At 33.5% G+C, this 12,799-nt stretch overlaps 1 long non-coding RNA gene across 1 annotated transcript in view; it reads right to left on the reverse strand.

Moving 5' to 3' along the window:
• Positions 1 to 940: 940 nt before the first annotated feature.
• The window catches only part of LOC120351512, a 38,514-nt gene continuing 26,655 nt past the window's right edge, over positions 941 to 12,799 (reverse strand). Inside the window, exons 2-4 of the long non-coding RNA XR_005571439.1 lie at positions 10,033 to 10,174; positions 2,997 to 3,160; positions 941 to 1,283 (exon numbers count right to left, since the gene is read on the reverse strand). This is a non-coding gene — a long non-coding RNA (uncharacterized LOC120351512). The remainder of the gene's footprint in view (positions 1,284 to 2,996; positions 3,161 to 10,032; positions 10,175 to 12,799) is intronic.

Here is a 12,799-nt window from a genome sequence, read left to right on the forward strand (position 1 = left end):
TTCATGATTTTAGAAATCAATTTCTTTTCATTACATTTGTTGCAATTTTAATCATCAGATAAAGAAAATCAATAGCTCCAAACTCCAAACTATAGTGAGTCACGTTGTAATGGCAGTGAATAGAGATAGGAGAATAGCGATGCCGATTAATTAACTAATTGATCGCTAATGCAGAAAGGCAACATGTCCAGTTTTCATAATTTACAGGAGAGGCAAAAACTTATTAAACCTGAACCTAAACCTGTAGTAAACTATATTCAAACGTCGTCATTACAATGCTTTCAGTTGGACATGTATCCTTCCTACAGTAAACGATGTATCTTACATTAATAGTAGATTTTTCGAAAAAAAAAAAAACATTTTTGAAAAAAGTTGGACAAATACTTTCTGCAATTAGCGATTCAATTATATTTCTACACTGTCAAAAACATAATTTGCATCGTTGTGGACCTAGAAAAGGATGGTACAACCGGCTTTGTCGAATGATAGACAAGGATAGCAAAACCAAAGTTGATCAAATATACTGTCGTTATAACGTGGACCTCACTATAGAATCATGGCCTCAGCTTATGGAAAGACAAAGTTAGTAGTCAAGAAAATGGAAAGATACATTTTCAAGTTGTTTTTCGATGTTTTTGAACGGGTAGTATTATAGTCCACTTTAGACAGCTGATTATTTATGTTGAATAATTCTATAGTCTGATTTTTACGGTAATATTGACGTATGGAGGCTCCTTTTTCCTTTTATATTATCCTTGAAATGCAAAATTTCCAAAATCCTTCTATATACGTCGACACGCAATTTAAAAGGAAACATACCTGTCAAATTTCATGAAAATCTATTATCGCGTTTCGCCGTAAATGCGCAACATATAAACATTAAGAGAAATGCCAAACCGTCGACTTGAATCTTAGACCTCACTTCGCTCGGGCGATAAATAGGCTAGTCCAGAAAGTTGGTTATGTTCCATACACTTGAATTCAGGTTCAATTTTTAGTCTCAGTCTCAGAAAAACTTAGGATGTTCATGATGGGAATATTTTTTAGATTTTTTCTCTTCGAAGCAAGTTCATTCTTTTCCAAAAACATCCACATATTTCAATGATTGATGTAACCGTGATAGCATATTTCTACAATTCGAAAATACTATTTAGCTGATTCAAGGTTCTTCAAAAATCATATAGTCCGAAGTTCCAGCCAGTCCAGTTCTGTCCATCAGCCACCCAGTCCTTGATTTAGAATGAGAAGTGCCTCATCACGAATATTTTGAATCTTGGGCTGTCCTGCAATGAGAAGAAAGGAGGTTACTTGAAAGAAAGAAAGAAAGAAATATCTATTGCCAAAATCATTAAACAAGCTTTACAAACGTGAAAAATATAATAATTTTCATATACAATACATTGGAAACTAAACAAAATCTATCGAGTCAAGTGAGCTTATAGGCTAGACATAAAGTCATGTGAATTCCAGTTATTTGCGCTCAACGTTTTAGTCTGAAGCATATAATATCACCATGGAATTGGTGACAGAATTCATCTAACAATAATTTTATTACATAAATAGATTCCAAGTGCAGTTTACACAATGAAAGCTTGAACTGGATTGTATCAGCTCGTGGTTTAAACTCAATATGAATCATCATAGCATACGAAACTGAATATTGATTCAATACAGTTTAAGCTGAGATCCCGTTTGAACTGGTAATGTGCAAACGGCCAGAAAAATTCCCCTTCTTAAACTCAATATGAATCTCAATATAGCATGAAAAACTGAATATTGATTTGTACAGTTTAAGTTGAGATCCCGTTTAAACTGGTTCTGTGCAAACAGCCAGAAAAATTCCCCTTCTTATAGTGCCATTTGCACCAAGAGCCGTTTGCCGTTAGTGCTGTTTGCTCTAAGAAGAAGAAAATCTCTGGCTGTTCTAGTTACAGTTTAAACTAGATTCTATTTCGAACTGGATTGAGTCCATATCAAGTCTTGTTTGTTACAATGTGGTTAATTTTGAATTCAAGCTATCAGCTGATTGAATTTAGTTTGAACTTTGACTATGAAACGGCCCTACCTCACACCACTACCTCCGTAAACAAAGCCATAGTGCATTCTGGTGACATCAGCTGCAGTGGTAGGGCTCCTACACCAATAAAGATTTGTTGATTTCAGCTGATCTATATCAGCTAGTGTTTTTATTGGTGTAGACGTTACCATCTATTATAGATGGTACGATCTATATCAGCTAGTGTTTTTATTGGTGTAGACGCTACCTGTGCTGACTCTACTATCAACCACCTGTCATGCACTATGACTTTGTTTACGGAGGTAGTGCCCTTAAGGTAGACGCACACAGATCATCATCGGACGGATCAGATTATTATATTTGATGCATTGTTTTCAATTGGAGTGCGCATACCTATCCGCATCTAGGCATTTAGTATGCGCACTCCAATTGAAAACAATGCATCAAATATAATTGTCCGATCCGTCCGATGCGTGCCGTCCGTCCGATGACGATCTGTGTGCGCCTACCTTTAGTCGGCACAGTTTGAAAGCTTTAATTTTTTTTTTTCATTATTCCATTCTTCGCAAAGTTGGAAAATACGCTGCAATACAGTATTAGAATAATTGCAATGATAATTCATTCAAATATGGTTATTCATCCCACTACTCGTATTAAAGTTGAAGAATGATTGTATAGACTGAAATCCAATTCAAATTCCAAACATCATTCTGCAGAATATTGGAAATTGAAAAATCAATGTGTTACTCTAAACTCAAAAACTTTTTAGTTTTCCTCGCAGTATAATCATATAACTATTTTCTGATAGTATGTATATCATCATCAAACACAGAAATTTCCAGAATTCAGAAAAATTGCTTCAAAAAACACCTTTCAAGAATAAGTTTCAATACCTAACGAGAAACTCAATTTTCCATGAGCATTCTAATCGGTTGGTTTCTATTCATAGTTCTAGCTTCATTAATAATATGATTGATACCTGTTTCCACCTGTAAATCATTTTCCAATCATTTCCCACTCATGGATATGTGGTTGAAGGAGTAGCCAATTGCAATCTCACGTGTTCCGTGTCTCAGGAGTCACGCAGGGTCATGACTTTGGACTGCTTGTTAATCAGTTCCATCTAGCTGCCACACCATGTACCTGTAAAACACACAATACTGTTATCCAGCCTCTATTTCACACCTCTGTTCTCGTTGGAAGAAAACTCCATTCAATCATTTAGTATTTAGTGTCGGTTGCACAAAAGCCAGTTAAATTTCAACCGTGATTAATTCCACGAGAACCAATCAGAGAAGCCGTCTTATCAAAAAGAGCTTCTCTGATTGGTTCTCGTAAAGTTAATCACGGTTGAAATTTAACCGGCTTTTGTGCAACCGGGCCTTAGTCTTATCATTCAATCTTATATAATCGTTTGCTGTAGTTTTCTTTCTAATAATAAACACATTTTTTTTCTATCTTAACTCTATGCTATACAGAGTATATATTTCTCTATTTCTAATAATAAACACATTTTTTTTCTATCTTAACTCTATGCTTTACACAGCAATAGCTTACTGTACCATTGTTCCACTATTATAGCGAAAACTACTCTCTGTAGTGTTACTTGAATATAAACTCTGGATTGAATGAAAAATACTAAGAAATTGTCAAAAAACACAGATTTATTGATACTTAGAAAGACCGGTTTCGGTTATTACACCATTGTCAATCTCTGATAAACTAAAAAAAAAGAAAAAATATATAAACTCTCGATAGCCTATACACTTCAAATTAACACTTCAAAGAAATTTCAAATTAACACTATTTAAAGTAAAACTTTGAAGAAAACTTCAAAATAGATTGAAGTAGCTCGTTCGACTCTTCAGAGAAGACGCTTCAGGAAACAGTGATCATAATAATCATTTCTTACAGTCTCATTCAACGATTTTTCTTCTGCTATTTAGTTCTGAGGTCAATATTCGCAGTATCCTTAGTTCTATTTATAAAACTCTCATTGAGTATTCAAATCATAAATTATAATTAATATATCATTTTAATAATTTGTCGTGGTAATAAAATATGAAAACATTCATAATTATGATTTTATTGCAGTATTCATAGAAGTTATTAATCCTATCACTCGTATTAGAGTTGAAGAATAATTTATTGTATATTGCAAGACTAAAATCCACTTCAAATTTCAAACATTATTCTACAGAATTGGAAACTACTAGATCAGTATCACTGAAAAATTATCAGTATCACAACAGTATAACTAGAATATGAGTATCAGTAGAAACAGTATCACTGTGTTTCTCCAAACTCGAAAACTTATCCTATTAGGCCTAGTTAAAATTCAATATATTTTTCAAGCCGGCGCTCACAAGTATTGAATTGAATTGATTAAAGTGAGCGATAGTTTAGATTTGCAGTATCACAGTATGATAGATAAATTTATCATAATGAGAGAGATGCGTTTTTCTCTGATATCACTTCATTTAATAACTTCAATAATTATAACTCCAGTTATTAACACTTCAACCGAAACACCGGTCTGTGAGACCGGAGGCAAAATTATTTTTTCTATAGTGGCAAAATTGTGAATCAAAAATTGCTGCCCGCTCTAATACCTTCTCCCCCACTATTCCTCTACATTCTCCAACAATGCTCGTCAGTCCCCAACTCACGGTTATCAAGTAAACATCAATCTATTAGAAACGTACCGGTCTCAGCTACCGGATCTTTCGGATTTTTTTACCGGTCTAGAATACCGGATGTTTCGACTAACAGATATTTTGAGCATTCAATTTTTTTCTAATGTTTTTCTCTTCATTATTTCGGTATTTTATTGACATGTTTTATTTGAAAAAATAATTTTTGTAACTTAGAAAACGTTGGTTTAGGAAAATTGATGACGAAGGATGAGTTATCAACCATACAAGCCCCAGCCTTTGGAACTTGTATCAATAGGATGCTTCACAATGAAGTGTCACAAAACATTCACTTGACGAAATAAACGGTTCTGACCACTATAGCTATTTATTAAATTTTCTTGCTAATAAAATAACTGGAGGCTGAAAACGTTTTCTTAAACAAGTTTCTTGATAACAATGAAAAACATTATTATTTTCAATGATACCCTTTCAGTTTTGCTATAAATCCTATATTGATAGAATATTTCTCATGCTTATTGTTCTGAGTAGTAACTGATAGTATCTTACACGGATTTTTGTATTGTGTGTTTTCTTACATCCAACATCATACATTTATTACATATCAATGTTTCCAAATTTGTTTCTATTCTTCCATCACTTAATTTGCAACTGAAATCTATATTATTCTTTACTATAATTGGAATTTATCAATGGAAAATATTCAAATTCATATTTAGTAGAGAATATACCAAATATAACACTTTAAGCAAGACCCGGTCTGTGAGACTGGATGTTTCGGTTTAGGTCAGTTTGGACCATGTTTCGGTTAGAGTTTTAATAACTTCAATTATATCGTTATGGGCTCAAATCATTAAAATGATCGGAATGATTCACTTTAGATCTTCTATTGGTTAGTTCAAACATGGTTACAAATGATAAATATTCATACTAACATAGAATTAAAATAGAATTAACATGTACAAATAAAATACTAGCTCCCATATTATTCTATGACGATATTTTTCAATAGTCCAATTAGAACTGATAAGAATTATATTTCCACTGCAAAGACTCATTCACTGATAAAGTGGGAATCCAGCTTGGGAAATGATAGGTCACTCATTTCAACTTCTCAATCAAATACAATTAAGAACGCTCTCCATACATCTTCCCATTCAAGTTCACCATACTAACCATACCAATACCATACTAACACCTCGTGTCAAAAACGAATTTGAAAGCAAGAAATGTAAGCTTAATTTCAAATACTTTCGCTGGCCACTGCAATTCAGCTAAATGTCTGATAGAATAATTTCCATTTCAGACCCATTTAATAGACCCATTTCAACTTCTCAATCATAATATACACTCACAAAATCTCTTCAAAGATCTCCCTATTCAAGCCCTCCAAACTAAGACCCTGTGTCAAAAACCGAAATTGGAAAAAGCTAGTAATAACAGCTTAATTTCAAATACTTTCGGAAACGCCGACGCTGCTGGAATTTATTCCGGAAGGGGGTGGAGTCGCAGACACAAAGCTCGGTTTCCGAAATTAACCGAAAGTCCACACCACCCTTACCCTCTCTCTACACCCCTGCACCCTCCTGGTCATATCTTATAATGAAGCTGGCATCGATCCACGCTCTACGCTCGACACATACAAACGAGAGGCCAAACTTTTCCTACGCCAACTTAACCTCCCTCTGACATGTATAAGCACGCTCCTCAAATTTTCTTTCTCACTTTCTCATTTTATCACCATTTTTGTCTATGCTTGTTCCTTACTCTCTGTTACCATCTCATTCAAACACTAGCAATATCCTTCTCATTTTCTTACCATTCATGTCTACACTTGTCTCTTACACTCTGTCCATCTCACTCTCCCATTCTTAATTTCCTTCTCATTTTCTTACCATTCTCGTCTTTCCTTTTCTGTTACACTCTCTCACTATCAATTTACTCCTCATTTCTTCCATTCTCGTCTATCCTTGTTCCTTACTCTCTGTTACCATCTCATTCAAACACTAGCAATATCCTTCTCATTTTCTTACCATTCTTGTCTATCCTTGTCTCTTACACTCTGCTACCATCTCACTCTCACACTATCAATTTCCTTCTCATTTTTTTTAACATTCTTGTTTATCCTTGTCTCTTACACTCTGTTAGCATCTCACTCTCTCACTATCAATTTCCTTCTCATTCTCTTACCATTCTTGTCTATCCTTGTCTCTCACACTCTGTTACCATCTCACTTTCACACTATCAATTTCCTTCTCAGTTTCATATTATTATTTTCTATCCTTGTTTCTTTCACTCTGTCACCATCTCACTCTCTCACTGACACTTTCCTTCTCATTTTCTTACCATTCTTGTCCATCCTTATCTCTTACACTCTGTTACCATCTCGCTCTCTCACTATCAATTTCCTAATCATTTTCTTATCATCATTGTCTACACTTGTCTCTTAGACTCTGATACCATTTCACTCTCTCTCTCTCTGACACTTCCTTTCTCATTCTCTTACCATTCTTGTCTTTCCTTGTCTCTTACACCCTGTCGCCATCTCACTCTCTCACTATCAATTCACTTCTAATTCTCTTACCATTCTTGTCTATCCTTTGTCTCTTACACTCTGTCTCGTACACTCTGATAACCCTGATCTACTTTCAGCCTATTCCATTTTATTAATCAATTATTTGATCTTATCTACCTATATAATTATTTTACTTTATCAATTTTCTGTTATTTTTTCTCTTAAATATTCATATTGATTAAAACTTTAATTTCCATTGATAAATAAATCCTGAAATAAAAAATAATGAAATTAATGTTTTGGTAGAGAGTTAGTGGGGAGGATATTTTTAATATTCTTTCCGAAGAATGGACATTGATATGTCCGAAGCTCAGCCAATTTATGTAGATGCATAACAATATAATTATCTATAGTTATTATATTACAAATTGCTTTTTCATATCATATACAGTTCAATAATTATTTTCTTAGTCTATATTATGTAAATTCATCTATAATGTTGCTGTATTGTAAGGTATTGTATATAAGTGTATAAGCCAGTATATATTGTAATCTACATAAATAAAGTACTCAATCAATCACCATCTCACTCTCTCACTATTAATTTCTTTCTCATTTTCTTACCATTCTTGTCTATCCCTGTCTCTTACACTCTGTCACCATCTCACTCTCTCATTGACACTCCTTTTCTCATTTTCTCACCATTATTGTCTATCCTTGTCTCTTAGACTCTGTCACCATCTCACTCTCTCACTGACACTTTCCTTCCAATTTTCTTACCATTCTTGTCCACCCTTGTCTCTTACACTCTGTCACCATCTCACTCTCTCATTGATACTCCTTTTCTCATTTTCTCACCATTCTTGTCTATCCTTGTCTCTCACACTATGTTACCATCTCACTCTCTCACTGTCATTTTCCTTCGCCTTCGATTCTCCTCACATTTCGACAGCCTCAGCTACCTCCTTTATGGTGTGAAACTTGGTTTTTATTGGAGGCTGCACCCGATGAGTTTGGTTTGTACTCCAATAGGGTATGGGTCTGTATGCATTCCATTCATCCTTTATAAGTTCTCGTATTTGTTTGAGGTGATGTTGGATATTATGACTGACAAGTAATTATTTCAATTTACCAAGTTCCACTTGAAAATGTGATAAATACTAATGGTTTGTTTTGATAATTTTTGACATTGACAACATTTAACGTCTTAAGCCGTGTTCACTCTGAGCAAATGTTCGACAAACATGTTTGTTGAAAAAGTTTGGGAAAATTTTATTATGTTTGACAAACAATGTTTGCCTGTGGCCAGTGTGGACGCGTAACCAAACAGAATATTTGCAAGTGAGGAGTACAGACTTTATGTTTTACAGCAAACACTGAAAATGTTTAGAAAATCAGTGATTTTTGGTTTGACAAACAATGATTGTCCAAACATTTTAAAATGTTTGTCCCTGAGCCCCTCAACAAACATGTTTGCCGAACATGTATGTCGAACATTTGCTCAACGGCTTTATTCTTTCAATAATAAATACCCGCTCTTTGTGATTTTCCCCATACTTGTGATAGTTTGTTAAGAATGCTTCATCAGTCATCAAATATTTTTCCAAGGAATAAGCTCAATATAAGAAATAAGGTACACTTCCATTTCAAATGAAAATTTGCTCCATTATATCACAAGTCGTTACCAGGCTTCAATTCCAAAACCTTCAAAATTCAAAATTTTCAAACCATTATTCCTGGACCGAAAATCAAGTGACGAAGCAGTGTGTGATTTCATAACCTCAACCTTTGGACAGCATCAAAATTTAAGTGCTTTTATTTTTTATTTTGTGAATTAAAAGTTTGTTTCATGTTTTTATGAAAGTTTTATTATCAATCTATCTAAATTCAAAATAGTTTGTTTTATTCTAATTTATATTTTCAGATTGTGATTTGGTGTAGAAATTGGAAAGGACCAACCTATGTATATAATATTTGGACGATTTGAAACCAAATTAGGAAATTGAAGAAGTTTTGGGCAATAGCCTGTTTTTCTTTTCCGATCCTTGTATTATTTTTGCTAACCTAATAAATAAATAAACATCAACATTTCATCAAAATGTTTGGAGAGAAATAGTACCTACAGGCTGTGCCTAGTTTTTCCTCCAAGATCATGATTATATAATGATAATAGTTTTTCATGAAATAAATCAAATCAAATCAAATTTATTTATTCATTTAAAATACAATGAAATAACATAAAATAAATACATATGAATAGGCTCCCGCTTGGATGACAGGTCCGTGTGCGGGGAGGAGTCGCATAAAGCAAACAATATTCATGTTATAATAATTATGTATCACATCCAACAATATGGAGAAAATAAATTAATTATAACGGTAGGTAATTAAAAAAATATAATACGTAATTATAATTTATCAAATAAAATATATATACTTCAAGTGGAAGTTTGGGTTGATTTTGATGAAAAAGATTTTATTGAGAACTGTCCGACAGCAATCAGGGGTTTATTCAGCTTTAAAGCAAACGAGAAAAAAATGGAAAATTTGGAAAAAAGAGAACCAAAAACGGAAGATCTAACTTTCAAAATATAGGGCGAAAGAAGGGTGAACAATAGGGCGAAATCTATACTATAAGAGTATCTCACAACACAGTCGATGCGGAGTTGTCAATTTGAATATATATCCAATCACATTGACTTGCATGAAATTATTGGTATTTCGCACAATTTGGCAACAAGGTTATATCATCCAGGTCTCACTTTGTTCCATTCCGAGTATAGTATAAACAGTATATGGATTGGACAATTTGTTCATGACACATTGTAACCATGAATCATACTCACTAGAGTTGATGAGATGCGTTGAGGCCAACAAATATATGCAGAGGGCAGCGGAGCATTTGTCAGAGAGGGTGCATGCGCTATTATTGATCAGGGCCACCCCATCTATCATTGTTCAATGGCTCGTCTTATTATGGATGTGAATCTGCAAGCAGAGAAAATGTATACAAGATTGTTTATTTGCTGCAAGTAATAAGTTATCAGTTGTTTTTCAGAGCAAAAAGGCATCAGAATCTTATAAATTCACATGTCTGAAATGGATGTGAATCTGCAAGTAGAGAAAATGTATACAAGATTGTCTATTTGCTGCAAGTGATAAGTTAGCAGTTGTTTTCAAAGCAAAAAGGCATCAGAATCTAAAGCTGCGTTTACACCAAAATTAATAACAAAATGTTAATTTGGTCCAAAAAAGGATCAAGTTCCTTATTGATTCTATTAGATTGAACATAACCTATCATACACATGATGATTATATGTGTTGGTCAATTTTCGTTCAATCCAATAGAATCTATAAGGATTAAGCTATTAACATTTTGTTAATAACTTCGGTGTAAACGCAGCTTTATAAATTCACATGTTTAAACATGGATGAGAATCTGCAAGCAGAGAAAATGTATACAAGATTGTCTATTTGCTGCAAGTGATAAGTTAGCAGTTGTTTTCAGAGCAAAAAGGCATCAGAATCTTATAAACTCACATGTCTACGGCTAGAGCTGGAGCACTTTTATCTACGGTAAGTACTGAAGAGGAGGGTATCTTCGATACCCTCTCTGAGAATGGACTTTTTAGGTCAAACTTCACCGTTTCATGTGAAAAAAATACAGTAGTACCTTAACTTTCGCATATTTAATCATTTTTCTTACTCAATATTGTTGTAGAACTCTTTAGTTTAATATGATTCACCATGTTATCTTACTGCTACAGGTATTTATTCATAACTCTAGAACGTAAATTGAATTTTGTTTTGTTAAACGCATAAATAAAGGGATCTGAATCTGAATTTCTGAATATTATGGATGGTGTTCTTACAAACTGGTGTTTATCGCACCATGAAACAATCAACGGATGAAGAATTCTCCTTGAAATTTTTGTTCTATTATTACATAAACTTGAAGGCGGAATCGAATTTGGTTTTTTGTTACTATGATGTAGATAATGGAAAATTATCCTACCAGATGAAAGAGTATCCCATATTAAGCGAGCAATTTCTGTATTCATATATCTGTTTATTTTCATGTCTGGTTATTTTCAAATCTGGTCATTCTTATATCTGGTTATTTCTGTTTAACGGATCTCGAAAACGGCTCTAACAATTTTCAAGAAATTTGGAGCATACTAGGTTTATGATATAAAGATTCGATTGCACTAGGTCTCATCCTTGAAAAAACTCGTTGAACGAAATTAAAAGGATAGTTCATCCTTGGCTGAAACAGCTGTGGATATTTTAAAAAGTGAGTGAGCGAGTGAGTATGTGAAAAATCAAAATATCGCATCCCCGAAATTCATAAGATGACATATAGCCAGCTGTGAAATATGAACACGTTCATTTTGGAGAATTGTGTTCTATTTATCAATAAATAAAAATAACGAGTGAAGCTCGGTGCCCCGATATTATTATTAAACGAGCAATTTATGTTTACATGTTAAGATGTTTAGATGTTTTAATGTTTATATTTATATCTGTATGTGACCAGATCTCAAAAACGGCTCTAACGATTCTCACGAAATTTCAATCAAATTAGGTTTATGATATGAAATTCGATTGCACTAGGTCTCAACCCTGAGATAACTCGCTGAAGGACATTAAAAGGATAAATACATCATTGGAAAAACAGCTGGAAATTTTGTCGACTGTCGATACCGTAATGGAAGTTAGTGAACGAGTGCATGTGTCGGATCATTCAGCTGATCGCACAAGAAGGAAAATTCAGCAGGAGAAACTTATTTTCGTTTATTTCTCGTTTTTTAGAAAACATGTTTACTTCAGAAAGTCCGAAATAGTAACTAGATGCTGTTATTATAGAATAGTACATAGTATATTAACAAATATTGTAGCAAACATAGTATATAATTCTAAATCGAATTCATAGTATATCTATTTGTAATTGATGTTGTGTTTGTTTTTTGAGCAGTTGGAAATTTTGTCGTCTGTCGATAACGTAATGGAAGTTAGTGAACGAGTGCATGTGTGTGGGATCATTCAGCTGATCTCACGAGAAGAAAAATTATTTTCGTTTATTTCTCTTTTTTCAGAAAACATCTTTACTAGAGAAAGTCAAAATAGGAAACTGGATGCCGTTAGTGTAGAATAGTACATAGTATATTAACAAATATTGTAGCAAACATAGTATATCATTCTAAATCGAATTCATAGTAATGTATATCTATTTGTAATTGATGTCTGTTTTTGAAGTGTGAATAAATTGTTATTTTGATAGTATTTTAACCTAGATTTAGATTTGGACTGTAGTATGAATTTGAAAAGGGGCAGTTTTGGGCATAAGCCTTTTGTACCTCCTCATATAACTGTAAGAATAATTGTACGACTGAGAAAATGAATGAATAACTATAAATTCAATCTTTGGTTACAAATTTTCTATGCTTTTACACTCCAGAGCAAAGCTCGGTCCCTCGATATTACTAACTTATCTGCAAGCAGAGCATCGTATACAAGATTGTTTATTTACTGCGAGTTATAATTCATCAGTTGTGTTTTGAAGCCCAACAAATCTCAAAAATTCGCTTGTCTACATGTTATGAGAAGAACCAG

The sequence above is a fragment of the Nilaparvata lugens genome, chromosome 5 (genome assembly GCF_014356525.2).
Source record: "Nilaparvata lugens isolate BPH chromosome 5, ASM1435652v1, whole genome shotgun sequence".
NCBI classification, from domain to species: domain Eukaryota; kingdom Metazoa; phylum Arthropoda; class Insecta; order Hemiptera; family Delphacidae; genus Nilaparvata; species Nilaparvata lugens.